General features: G+C 42.6%; 1 pseudogene; it reads right to left on the bottom strand.

Moving 5' to 3' along the window:
* Positions 1-11916: 11916 nt before the first annotated feature.
* Positions 11917-12991, bottom strand: LOC146338408 (bcl-2-like protein 11; annotated as a pseudogene).
* Between the last annotated feature and the right edge of the window lie 658 nt (positions 12992-13649).

Below are 13649 nucleotides of genomic sequence, written 5' to 3' on the forward strand. Positions count from 1 at the left end.
CCACCGTGACCGAATTTCCCTTTCCAGAATAACAGATGACTTAGGTAGTGCTTGCACATGTGTGTGTCTGTGTATGTGTCTGTATGTGTGTGTGAACTGTACAGAATTGTAATAATAATAAGGATGCTGGTGGATACAATTTGTAATCAAAAAATCTCCCCCCACCCCTCCTTGTGAACCTTTGCTGGTAAACATCAAGTCCAACATGCAAGATTTTCTACAGCAACTGTGCCATCAAGAGTTTCGTTCCATTCACAGCATAGCATTGAACTAATTTATCCCATAGACCCACCCACGGAGATGCTACAAATTGGATTTAAATTAAGTTTCATTCTAAACACATACATGCCAGTCATAACAAAACAGTGACAAATTAGCTTATTCCATATTTGATGCATCATATGGGATCAGCTTGAGCTCCGGCCTCCAGCCTGTGGCTGGTTTCCCAAAGGTCAGGTATTTAAAGAAAAGGCCTACAGACACACACACACACACACACACACAGTAGGGTAACTATCAGCTGATTGGTGTGCTTTATTATATGAAAGAACCAACTGGAAAAGAAGGTGTAAATACATGGAAAGGCATATTTTATGTAATCAGGCCATGTCTGAAATGCTAAAAGCATAGGATAAACCAGTAGGGAATGAATATTTATACATTCTTCCCATTTTGAATATCAGGGTACTGAAAGGATTTCAAAGGTCACCTAGCTTTCCATATTTATATACAAATACAGTGACCACCAATTCCAAAAACACAATGTTTACCAGTTTTAATGGGCAGTGTATAAATAAGAACGTTAAGAAGAGCCCTGCTGGATCAGACTAAGGGTCCATCTAGTCCAGCATTCCGTTCACACAGTGGCCAGCCAGCTGTCAACCAGGAACCCACAAGCTAGGCATGAGGGCCACAGCACCCTCCCACCCATGTTCTCCAGCAACTGGTGTACATAGGCTCACTGCCTCTGGTACTGGAGGTAGCACATAGCCATCAAGACTAGTAGCCACTAGTAGCCTTTTCAAATTCAAAACCTGGTATTTGATCTGAAGTTGACATTCTGAGAATGCGAAGCCTCATCTTAGAAAAGTATATTTCTAGTCATTGGGATTACAAAGCAAAGTTGGAAACATATAATAAAGATTTAGAAATGAAAGGATTTATTTACTGGATTTGTTTGCCGCTCTGGTTGATTTCAGGGCAGTTTAGAGCCACAATACTTACACAATACTATCTATCTATCTATCTATCATCTATCTATCTATTTAAACATTTTAAAACGGCGCTTCATCCTTGCAGATACCAAAGCGGTGTACAAGTATGATTAAAATAATACACAATACAATAATACACTAAAAGAACATCATCATGACAACAAAGACAGCAAATACAATTGAATAGACAAAAAATAATTAACAAGGTTTTGTTTTCGGCTGGTGCCAAAACAATTGCAATGCTGGCACCAGTCGCACCTCCACAGAGACGGTATTCTTATATTCCATAATCCACCATAATCCACCATAAATCATGGTGCCACAACCAAGAAGGCTCTCTCCCTTGTTGACACGTAATGTAGCTGAGGTACTTTGAGAAGAGCCTCCCCTGATGCTATTGAGTCACCGGCAGGCTGGTATAGAGGGAAGTGCTCCTGCAGATATTTGGGTCCTAAGCCACTTAGGTCTTTAAAAGAGAAACACCAGCACCGTGAATTGGGCTCAGAAGTGAATGGCCAACTAGTGCAGTTCCTTCAGAATCATTGTAATATGATTCCATCTGGCTATACCAGATACAATTCTAGCCATTACATTCTGCAGTAGCTCATCTTTCAGGGTTGTCTTCAAGGGCAGCCCCATGTACAGGATTTTGCAATAATCCAATTGGAAGTTTACCAGAATGCTGTGGCCAGACTATACCCATCCAGCAATGGTCATACCTGGTGAACCAGCCAAAACCAGTAAAATGTACTCCTAGCCACCGAGGCCACCAAGGCCTCATGTGACAATGCTGGATCAAGGAGTACCCCCAAGCTATGCACCTGCTGTTTAAGGGGGTGTGCAATGCTATCTAGAACAGGGTGTACACCCAGTTCCCAGATATGAGCGTCACCTATTATTTATCATCTATCTTCCACCCTTCCTTCAAGGAGCTTAAAGTACATGGTTCGCCCCCTGGCCTCCTTTTATAACAACCCTGCAGGGCACGTTAGACTGAGAGAAAGTGACTGATCCAAGGTTACCCAGTGAACTTCATAGCTGGGTGCAGATTTGAACCTGGATCTCTCCAGGCCTAATAAAATAACATGAAACGATAATAATACCGCACAAGACAGAGTTCAGTTTAAAACCAACATATCCAAAGATCCTGGTTCAACACATAAGTCTTATCCTTGAACCTAAACAATAACAAAGCAGGTACCAGCCAGAGCACACGAACACCCGATCAAGGGGAGGAAGTTCCACAAACAGGAGTCATTTCTGACAGCACGGGCACCTGGAGAATGGCAGTGACATATGGCCTCAGTGCAGGCAGATTGGTGCAAAAGCAGGCATTCCTTTAGGAACCTGGTTCGAAAACCATTTAGGGTTTTATAGGTAAGTGCCATAATCTTGAATTGGGTTTGGAAATGGAGTGAAGCCAGTGAAGCTTTGTTTAATACTGGCGAGCTTTGATCTCAAAGCATGGTCCCAGTTAGCAATCAGGCTGTTATATTTAGTACTAGTGCAGTTTCTGAACCATCTTCAAAGGTGGCCTCACCTATAACGCATTTCAGTAGTCCAGATGGACGGTTACCAGAGCATGGGGAATCGTGCAAGATAGGCTGGGCAGGACCTCTGATGACCTGGTTGTCAGGAACAAACTAAACCTAGATATGACATAGAATTGTGTGAATTTTAAAAAAGTAATTCATAGGAATGCCTCCCCCATCTCATCCAGATTGGGATCCTGGCAGTGGGTTAGGAGGGATTTAACCCTTTGTTCCCTGCTGTGGTCCTGATCCAGATTGAGTGGGGCTTCTATCTGTGTCAAGAAGAAAGCTTCCTGAGATACCGTATCAGTTTCCCATCAGTCCCCTTGTGGCTGCAGATATTTGCCTCTTCTGCTCACATTTTCCAACTTCATTCCTTGCTATCTGCCATGCTCTTGTAATTCTCAAGTGCTGAAGGCAGAATAAAATAACGTAAAGTAGAGCAATATGTGCAAATTTGTTTGATTTATGTTTACTTGGGAGAGAATGGCAGGGCAAAGAAGGGATATAAATAACACTTCTAACAGAAACAGAGAACCTTGGAGCAAACAAGCTACAATTATGAGGTTTATTTTTGTCTTCTGCCTTAAATATGATGGAATATAATATAAAAAGAGGCTTGCATTGGTGTAATTTCCAAACACGCTTATACCATATATTATAGATTGACCTAAATCCCTCTCCAAACCAACCCCTCCCCGCCACCCTCTCCCCCATCTCCACTTGCCAAGGGATAACACATAATTAGATTTGCTTGTTTGGCTTTGCTCATCAGGGCAGGGCCCTTGCTAGTTTTAGAATTTCAAGGCAGCCAGAATGGGTCAGAAGCAAAGGGAACAGAGCGAATTTGATACTACTCTGAAGAGAACTTGGCTAGTTTCCAAATCAATCAGAGGGGGGAAAGCAACAGGCATTACAAAGAGATCCTAACAGTTACCATGGCTAAAATATCAGCTGTGGTTAGATCAAGTGCTTGCAAAGAAAAGGATCTTTAAGCTGTTATTTACAGGGGGCAGGGCATCATTTTAAAATTGCTGTGGAATGTGTTTGGAAAGAACTTTCTGCCAATGTGTTTTTCAGTGAACTTGTAGGTAAGGTATATGTAGCCTGGCCCATGCTAATCTGCTACAGGCATCATTAAGTGGTAATTCACACAAATACCCCATCTGCACACCGTTAAAGTGCGGGGGATGAGACGTGTCTACTGAGGGATTTGCTTTTCTTGTCTCTCAGGTAGCAACAACCATGCCCAGGCTTGCAACCCCTGAATGTGTGTTTCCTAGTCTTGCTACAAGCATTGCTTGATCCTGAAAAGTGCAGATGAGAGAGATTAGATGTGTTTTCAGGAGTCCCTGAATGAAACTCTGTGACCAATGGGGGTGGGGCTTGGAATCACTTTAAGATGCTGCTTCAAATACTTCCTTAGGAACTAAACCGTTGGCTGGAACTGCCACTACTAAATGTGCTGTTACCACTGTAAGAGCCATGACAACCCATGGTGGTGACTCAGTGTTAAATCTGTTTTAGTTAATATTAGAGGATCCAGCAGTTTTTCTCTGAATCCCAATGGTAATTGGTGTCATGCTATGGTTCTATGGCAGTTTGCGGCTACAGTGTTGGACTTCATTCAGGCAGATCTGGGTTCAAGTCCCCATTCAGCCATGAGGCCCACTGCATAGTTTGCAGATACAGGGTGGTTGATTACTCCCCCATACATAGAATTCCCTGCACACAGAAAATGACAGTCTAATTTTCTGTTCTGCATGTCATGTGGATACTTTGTGCAAGCTAGGGAAAAATTCAACATAGCCTTTTGTTGTTGTTGTATTATGTAAGCTACTTCGAACATTGTTGGGGAAAACAGAATATAAATTAGGGATGTGGTACCATAGTACCACGGCCCAAATCCAGCCCTCCAGGATTCATCAGAAGGCCACACCCCTTCCCCCAGCCCCTTCCCTTTCTCCAAACCTCCAATCATTTAGAGGTTTCCCAGTTTTTGTGCAGATTTTCCCCATTCTAAAAGGGTGAAATGTCCCTCCTAAGACTTAGTTGCTGGCAGTAAGAGGTTTAAACTAAAATATGCTGATATTTTTGCTCTACCCCTTTTGCCTTTGGTCCCTCTCACCACTGGACCATGGCCCCTGAGAGCTGCCCCAAAATGGATTTCAGCCCTACAAACAGAGGTCCTAACTATATATTACGAGAAGCACAGATTGGCTACTGCTCCATGTCTCTTCCCCCTCATAACATCTAGCGGAGCATACCGTATATCTCCCACTGCCACCACTTCCCATCATTGGCTGTTGGCATTAGGGGTGGGCATCGTATAGTGTGATACAATCTCATCTGGCATTGTGCTTCAACTCTAAACATTACGAGAGAGAGAGAGCCATAATGTCTAGTTAGATCCATGTAGTCCTGCATCCTGAAGTAGCACCTTCCAGATAAAGCTTTATTACTTGTTTGTGCTGTGGATTGTTTAATGATACATCGACCTGGTTTGCATGATCAAAACAGCCCAATGTGGGTTGTTTAAGCCACAGTGAGCTGCAGTGCGTGCCAGCTGGCATTTTGCATATTCAACTCCAGACCAGGGGTTATCATTGCATCTGAACCCAGGCACTGCGGGTTGTGTGAGGGTTAAACAACCCTCACATAACCCTACAACAGACCATGGGTTATGTAAGGGTTGTTTAACCCTCACATAACCTACAGTGGTTGGGTTTGAACACAATGACAATCCCCAGTTGGGGGCTGAATATGCCAAATGCCAACCGCTATGTGCCAGCATGTGCTGCAGCTCACCATGGCTTAAACAACCCACAGTGGGTTGTTTTGGTCATAAGAACCGGTTCATCAACTTGGCTTATTTCCGAGTTGGAGTTGGGCTATAAGTCCCATCATACACCAACCTGTATTAAAATAAATAATTTTTTCCCAGCCTTCCATAAAGCCACCCCCCAAAAGAAAATGCCCAGCTTGCTGACACAAATCCTGTCCCAGTTTGCTGACACAAATCGTATCACAACTCACTGTGACTATCTCTGATGCTTAATTTAATCAGAGAACATAGAAATAAAAACATCTCAACTCCAGTCTTTAAACTGATGCAATTCTTAGTACTGCTATTCTAAAGTAGGCATAATAATACATTTCACTCAGAGGAAGAATACTAATTTGTATGCACCACAACTGTTAGAATAAAAATCAATTCAGACCCCAATGACTCTTGTCAGGCCTTGTTAAAGTGTTTCAAAATTCCTGTGTGAAGACAGTAAATAATCCAGGGGACATCATTTGGAAAACCAAGATGATAATTAGGATTTGAAATCCAGCTGGATTATGCCTTTTGCCAGCAACCACAATGGGCAGTGAACAGCTGTGGTGTTACGGAAGAGCATGAGCAGAGCACTCTCTTTGATACCGGCATAATATAGTGGGGGCAATTGTAGTGGGGGCGGGAGGGAAAAAATAGTTGGTAGTTAGATGTTGCTGCTAGAATCCCATTGCCCAGAGACATAGCAATTAACTAGAACAGGAGTCTGTTGCGAAACAAGACCAAGCAACCACTGTATATCAGAATGTAAATACAAGTCTGTGCATTAATAAAACAATAAGTGAAATGAATAATTTACCAATGCTTGCTTTTTAAAAGAGAGAGAGAGTAGGTTGGACTGAGATTTCCATTCAGTCTGGGCTGAATTCCCCCCCCCTTCCTATTCACAGGCCATGCTCCAAAGAGTGGCATGCTTACCTTACCATGCTCACTGCAATCCCAATTAACACTTTTTCCAAACTGAATTTAGGTGTTCTTTTCCCCCCTCTTCCTTCCTAATGAGGTTTTTCCCTCCCTGCTGTCTTGATACAAAGCTTTATGCTGTATGAGTGTGTTCATATGGTGCTTGAGTGCGTTATCTGACCTTGATTGGTGTTTTGGGAGCCAGTTAAATAGATTACATAGAGGTTACCTTGACAACTGTCTTTGCTGATTTAGCAATGCAGTTCATTCTTGAGCACAAGACTCTCGGCAACGGTGGAATTCCACTGACTTCATATTAATCATTAACACAGTGTTCTAGGGAGGCTCTGCCAAACTAGCAGTAAGGATTGTATTGAAATGATTTTCCTTAAAAAAAGAAAAAAAAGAAGAGTAAATATTATAGATCAACCCTTGCTTGCAACATGAAATGCTTGTTCACAAGCATTAAAGTTGGGGTGTAGATTTTGTCTTCTCGGTCTCTGGCCCGGTTTTTATATTAATATTAGAATAATAAATCAGATAGGTAAAGATGATCCTTGACATGGCATATCCTCTTTGAGATTCATTCTTTTAGGTTTGGGCAGTAAGCCCCTGAGTATGACAAACAGGTAAATACAACCCTGTGTAGGACCATGAGCTGGAAGTGATGAGTTTACTCCTAATATGGATTGGTGAGAGCTGCTTAGAACTAGGTTCTGATGCCTACAGGTGTTAAAACTAAATCCATCTATTTCTCATCACAGAAGGATGGTCAAAATAGTGAAAACATTAGGTGGGGAGGAACTGCCTATAGCAGAGAACTGGGAACATGAAGAGATGCCATCAAAACAATGTAGGATGACTTTTTGAAGCCAACTGCCTTCTTTATCACTTTTGCATCTAGCATTCCTACTGAATTTTGCCTAAAGTAAAATTTAGCAGCAATTTAGGAAATTCTTGTTTGAGTGAAACGTCTGAGGAATTTCAAAAGAAGCAAAACAAAATTTCTTAGTGGGGTTCCACACATCCCTTGGGGGCTTTGTAATACACCAACAGCTCCTTCACTTTTTTTGTAGCCTTGCCTTGCTGCTACAAGCTACTATTTATATCAGCAACTCTTAACAAATTCAGCACCCAAGATTAGGGAGGTTACCAGCTTTTGCTCTGGGCAGTGCTGGTTGCCTGGAACAGAAAACATGATGGGAAGTCTCTCCAAAAAGTGGGGGCGGGGATGTTACTTTCTATTCTTGTGGTGTTTTAGAGCTGCCATTACTGTTTTAGCACAACAGTTTAAACATACTGACCTGGTTTGGGTGAGACTACAGCCCGCCATGGCTTAATTCATCCGCAGGGGCTGTTATCTTGTGCCTAGCACCCGCAGGTGCCCTGGCTTGCTGTGGCTTGTCATGTTGCACAAGCCCTGGAAGCAGGGGTTGTTTGAGGGTTGAACAACCCTAAAATAACCCATGGCTTGTTTTAGAATTATTTGAGGGTTGTTTAACCCTCAAACAATCTCTGCTGCCTAGGTTCACATGGCATGAAAAGCCACAGCAAGCCGAGCACCCATGGTGCCATGCAGAAATGGTGCCCATGGGCACCAGCATGATGCAACAGCCCCTGCAGGTAAATTAAGCCATTGTGGGCTGTCGTGTCATGGGAACCAGGTCGCTGTCATTATTGCAATACTTTCTTCTGAATACATACACTCCCAACAGGAAGACTATTCCATCAGTGTTTATTGGGGTGGGGGAGGTCTAAAATTCCACGTTTTCAACAGGAGTTAAGTATCTTGTCCCAATAGTGATACGTAAAACTGCCATATTTGCTTTGGTAACTGAAGTCTCTGCTCAGGAGAGATACACAATTTAGTTTGCTCAGAGAGTGATTTATCTCACTTCCCTTTCTGTTAGCGAGAGCTGTCCTTCTAGGTCAAGGTTGAAGACAGTGCCGTGCAGACTAGCAAAGCTGGTGCTTTGATATTCTACATAGTACCGGCCCAAGGATAAACAAACAACTCATTTTTTTAGTGCTTCAAAGTAGGATTTATTGGCTTTTTGTGAGAAAAATAATCTTCCCAAGAACAAAGGAAGAGGAAAGGAGGAAAGGGAGAAGAAAGCAAGCAATGAAATCAGCAGAAGCAAAAACAAGGAGTTATATCATGCAACAGATTTTTCTGTTTGGCCAGAAAAACAACACAAGTGAACTAGCCAAACCAGAGAAGGGCCAAGCTACTGTTCATTCTTTCACTGGATTGCCTGAAAGGTCACTTAGAGGTAAGGGAGGTGTGGTGGACCAGCCTTGCTACCCCAGCCTTTCCAGCAGCCTTCTCCAATGTAGTGCCCTCCAGATGTTTTGGACTACAACTCTCAGCATTCCTGGCCATTAACCCTGCTGATGAGTTAGTCCCAAACATCTGGAGGGCACCAGGTTAGGAAAGGCTGTCTTACAGGTTCTACTAACAAGTTCCATTGCCACAGGCACCCATTTCTCATCACCTCTTTTGCATCTAGGTTGGCAATTGGAGGGCCAGCTGGCATCCTTCAGGGGACCAGACTTGACCCAGGAGCCTGCACCCTAATCTACACATTCTTTGATCTCCAGCTCCTGTAATTCTTGGCCAGGATTGCATAGTCAAGGATTTATATAAATCTGAATTTCCCCAGGTACCACCCCAAGGGCTGTTTCAGTGGGATATTCATATCCTTGGCATGGATATGATCTCCTGGAGAAAAACACTGTCTCAGCCTTTGCTTGCTCCTTTGCAAGACATCGCTTTTTGTCTTCCGTGAAGTATATAGAATGTAGAATAGGAACAATTCAGGGGAATATTATCTTGAAATTCTACAAGGGTTGATTTTCACCTAAGGTTACATAAAATAATACTCTAGGCAGGATTACCTAGTAAAATATTCCATGTCACCCTCACAGTTGGAACAAAAGAAGAATTAACTGCAGTGCTAAAATTTTATCTCAGCATCCATAATCTGAAGCTTTGTCAGGCCCTAGCTCCCTGTTGGTTTGCTGGAGAGGAGATTCCCTCAGAATTAGTGAAGTGCCCTCCCCTCAAGATTAAGCAGTTGCAGCAAACCCCCACATGCCAAGGCCATACTACTGGATTTGTACGATCTGTCTTCAAAACAGGCTTGGGACTCAGACCCTCTTTCTAATTAAACATTGACCCATAGATAGGTTTGGTAGTTGCGTGATATTTTTCAAGGCCTTCAGGTCTTTATACCTATTCAGGGAGAATGTTAGAAATGGCACTGGAGGCTATTATAAAGTCATGCTCTCTGGAACTCTTGCTGACCTTCTGCTTTCTGCTGGCAACCTGGAATAGGACTAGAAACCTAAGTGTCAATGAACACATAGTTATTTGCAGGATCTAGAGTGGCCATGTGTCCTCTTTAACAGAGGTTAGTCCTCAGAGGTTCCCGGAAGACCTTCCTCTATTTGAAAGGCTGTCCTGTTCAATTCTGATTTAAAGGTAACCATAAGAACTGTTATCCATCAACAGTTAACACATGGACAGCAGACTGAATAGACAGGCACATCAGTTACCTGGTCACAGTTCTAAGCTGCAGTTTTGAGATGGACTGTATTTCTCTTTAAATTATAATAATTATTTCTAAATGTGTATCACTCTCTCTGTATAAATTAGCATATGCAAATATTATGCAAACTGGTGCCACCTTTTGTCATCTTTTTTGGTGATTCGTAAGTGGCCACCCTAGCAGGATTTAGCTACCCATGAGCATGTAGAACATTGCATGATCTCATTCAGATCTTTAGGAAGACACATTTATATACCTCATAGCTGCAGAGGAACACAGCACTCGAAAAATGTTATCAGTTATGTAGGACTCAGAAAACCAAGATGCATATTAGTGGGGCATCAACAGTCTGCATTCCTCACAGTCCTGTGCAGCTTCCCATTTTTTCAGATTCTATACCAAATATTCCTCCCCGGGAGGCTAAAGTTCCTACCATCCAGTTCTCATTTCTCTTCCAAGCTCTGAGAAAGCATACAGTGCTAACTGAGTAAACTGTGCAAATTTGCCTGATATAAATAATACATATTCTGCAAATTGCAGAATTCAGCTTTTCAGGTCACAGAATTCTTTGTGTGTGTATTAGCATACAATTCTTGACTAATTCTTATTAACTTGTTTACCATATACCACATCAGATTAATTTCTTGATTATCTTTTCATGGAGAGACCCACAGTTGTATTACTGTTCTTTTTTTTTTCCTCCCCCCCCCCTTTCCCCCCCTTTCTAATATGACCTTTTGGGCAGAGTAAACATGTTGTGATGGGAATGTTGCAGTACTAGGCTTATATGATCTTTGGCCTATGTATGATGTGTACTGTATAACCTTTGTGGAAAGCGCTGCCTGAGGTAATCCATCATGAAGCAGTCTTCTGGGTTTAACAGCTGTGACCCTCAAACAAACATGCAGTTAAAATGCTTTCTGGCAACGTTTGTTTCACTTGGGACCATATTCCATTGTGCATCTAGGAGAAGGGGAAGTGAAGTATCTAAGGGATGCTTCATGCTAGGCATTTTACTTACATGGGTAAACATGAGAGAGTAGGAAAAAAATACTGGCATCAGGTTACAGTGAGATAATTATTAACCAAACCTCCTGAAAAGGGTTCCATATGTATCCTTCCAATATAGTCCACATTTACATAACTGTGAAAACATTGTCACTCAATAGTGGGCAGAAGGTAGATTTGAATCTACTGGTAGATGTCTGAGTGATTTGTAATCAGCAAGGATTTCTGATTCCCAATTTTTTAGCAATAGCAGCAGCAACAAAATCTCTCTCTCTCTCTCTCCATTTCAGCAGTATAATTGAGAGAGAGAAAGCTTGTGATAACTTGTTGTGAGGATTAAAATGAGGAGGAGGTGGACTACGTAAGCCACCTTGGGTTCCTTGCAAGAGGAATAAAGGTGGGATATTAGACAGACAGACAGACAGACAGACAGACAGACAGGAGTGACTTTTGGTATGGAAGAACTGTAAATTCTGTTCACTTCTGGAACTCAGAACAAATTCCTGGGCTCAATATGATTTCATTCTAGTGTATGTCTTTTGCACCAACCTCTGGTTGGTGGATCTTGGGGTTCTATTATATTGTACAGTTTTTAAAAAGAGTTTCAACAACAAAATGATGCCAGCTGTACTCTCACATGAAATCCTGCTTTTTAAAAAGGTGGTCCATTTCCAAAAACGCATCGTAATTTGTTAACTTGCTTTTCTCAAAACAAAAAAGGCCAACACTGCATGATACGGAGTCTTCCAGCTCCTTTTAATGTGCTAGATGTTCCTTAAAAACAGGAAGGACCTGCATCCAGAGACACTGTTCATGGCTGCTATTGCTGGAAACAAGTAAACAATTCCAATTGCCTCTTGAAGCATTAATCACTGCATTCTCCATATGAGGCGGACAATGTAATGCAACAGGAACAAAATTATGATCTGATAGTTTACTGCTTAGTAATCCAAGAAACCCCTTCTTAGACAGTAGGAAGCATTAAATTCATCTCCAATGCACCGTAATTCCTGTGCAATCCATATTTCTGGCCGCATATCTTCTGGGATTGCCAAATGGAAGCCATTGCACTTAGATAATGGTTGATGGCTTGACACGGGGGACTTGGAGTCTGTATGGCCTTGTCACAACTCATAGGTGCTGGACTCCTTGGCACTCAGTTTGTAAGGAGGGAGGGGCCCCAGGACAAAGATGCTGATGCTGTGCTGGCTTTTTTTGTTGTTGTTCAGTCATTCAGTCGTGTCCGACTCTTCGTGACCCCATGGACCATAGCACGCCAGGCCTTCCTGTCCTGCGCTCTCTCCCAGAGTGTGCTCAAGTTCATATTTATTGCATCAGTGATGCTATCTAGCCATCTCATCCTCTGCCGTCCCCTTCTCCTTTTGCCTTCAGTCTTTCCCAGCATCAGGGTCTTTTCCAGAGAGTTTTCTCTTCGCATTAGGTGGCCAAAATATTTGAGCTTCAGCTTCAGTATCTGTCCTTCCAATGAGCACTCAGGGTTGATTTCCTTTAGGATGGACTGATTTGACCTCCTTGCAGTCCAGGGGACTCGTAAGAATCTTCTCCAGCACCACAGTTCGAAAGCATCAATTCTTCGGCGCTCAGCCTTCCTTATAGTCCAGCTCTCTCACAGCCATACATTACTACTGGGAAAACCATAGCTTTGATTAGACGGACCGTTGTTGGCAAGGTGATGTCTCTGCTTCTTACTATGCTGCCTAGGTTTGCCACAGCTTTCCTCCCAAGGAGCAAGCGTCTTTGAATTTCGTGGCTACAGTCACCGTCTGCGGTGATCTTGGAGCCCAAGAAAGTAAAATCTGTCACTGCTTCCACTTCTTCCCCTTCTATATGCCAGGAAGTGATGGGGCCAGATGCCATGATCTTAGTTTTTTGTTCACCTTCTCTATTGCACTAAGAATTTAAATCAGAAGATTGCTTTGCCATTTGGTTTTATTTTCCTGCCTCTTGGCCCCATTTTCATCTCCACACATCCAGCATCCAGTCTTATCATGGATGGTCCCAACCCAGTTTCCTCTTGGGGTTCTAGTAAGAAACAAAGTAGATCCTGCAAACTTGACCTCCTCCCACACCTGGTATAACTCCTCTGACCTGCCAACTAAAATTACTTTCTAACTGCCTCGACTCTCTTCCATTTTAATTGGTATGGATTTTATTTGGACTGCCTCATCACCGAAGAGGACAGCAATTTGCATAAAATTTGCATATGCTGATTTTTATACATAGCTGCAAATTTAAAAATAGTTACTGTACTTTAAAAAGAAATACAATACATATTATCATAAGGAGAAGACTGTGACTAGCTGACCCATATGCCTGCTTGCTCGGTCTGCTGTTCAGATGCTGCTCACTGTTGATGGGCAACTTCAGTACCCCAATTCTCCCTTCGTATGGCTCTTTATTCCAAAACCAAACTTCGACTGGAAGTTCAGATAGCGGACTATCCTCTGTAAAGTCAATTGGAGACAAAACTGTTGAAACAAAAGTGACTGGCAAGGAGGAGGAAAGGCCAAGCCTCAGCGGTCCCATAAGAGACCCACTGAGAAACCCTGTCCCACTGAAATTAAGGCACTCTCTTGCACGT

Source organism: Heloderma suspectum, chromosome 9, assembly GCF_057233095.1.
Source record: "Heloderma suspectum isolate Gila_16-S chromosome 9, 16-S_ref, whole genome shotgun sequence".
Classification (NCBI taxonomy): domain Eukaryota; kingdom Metazoa; phylum Chordata; class Lepidosauria; order Squamata; family Helodermatidae; genus Heloderma; species Heloderma suspectum.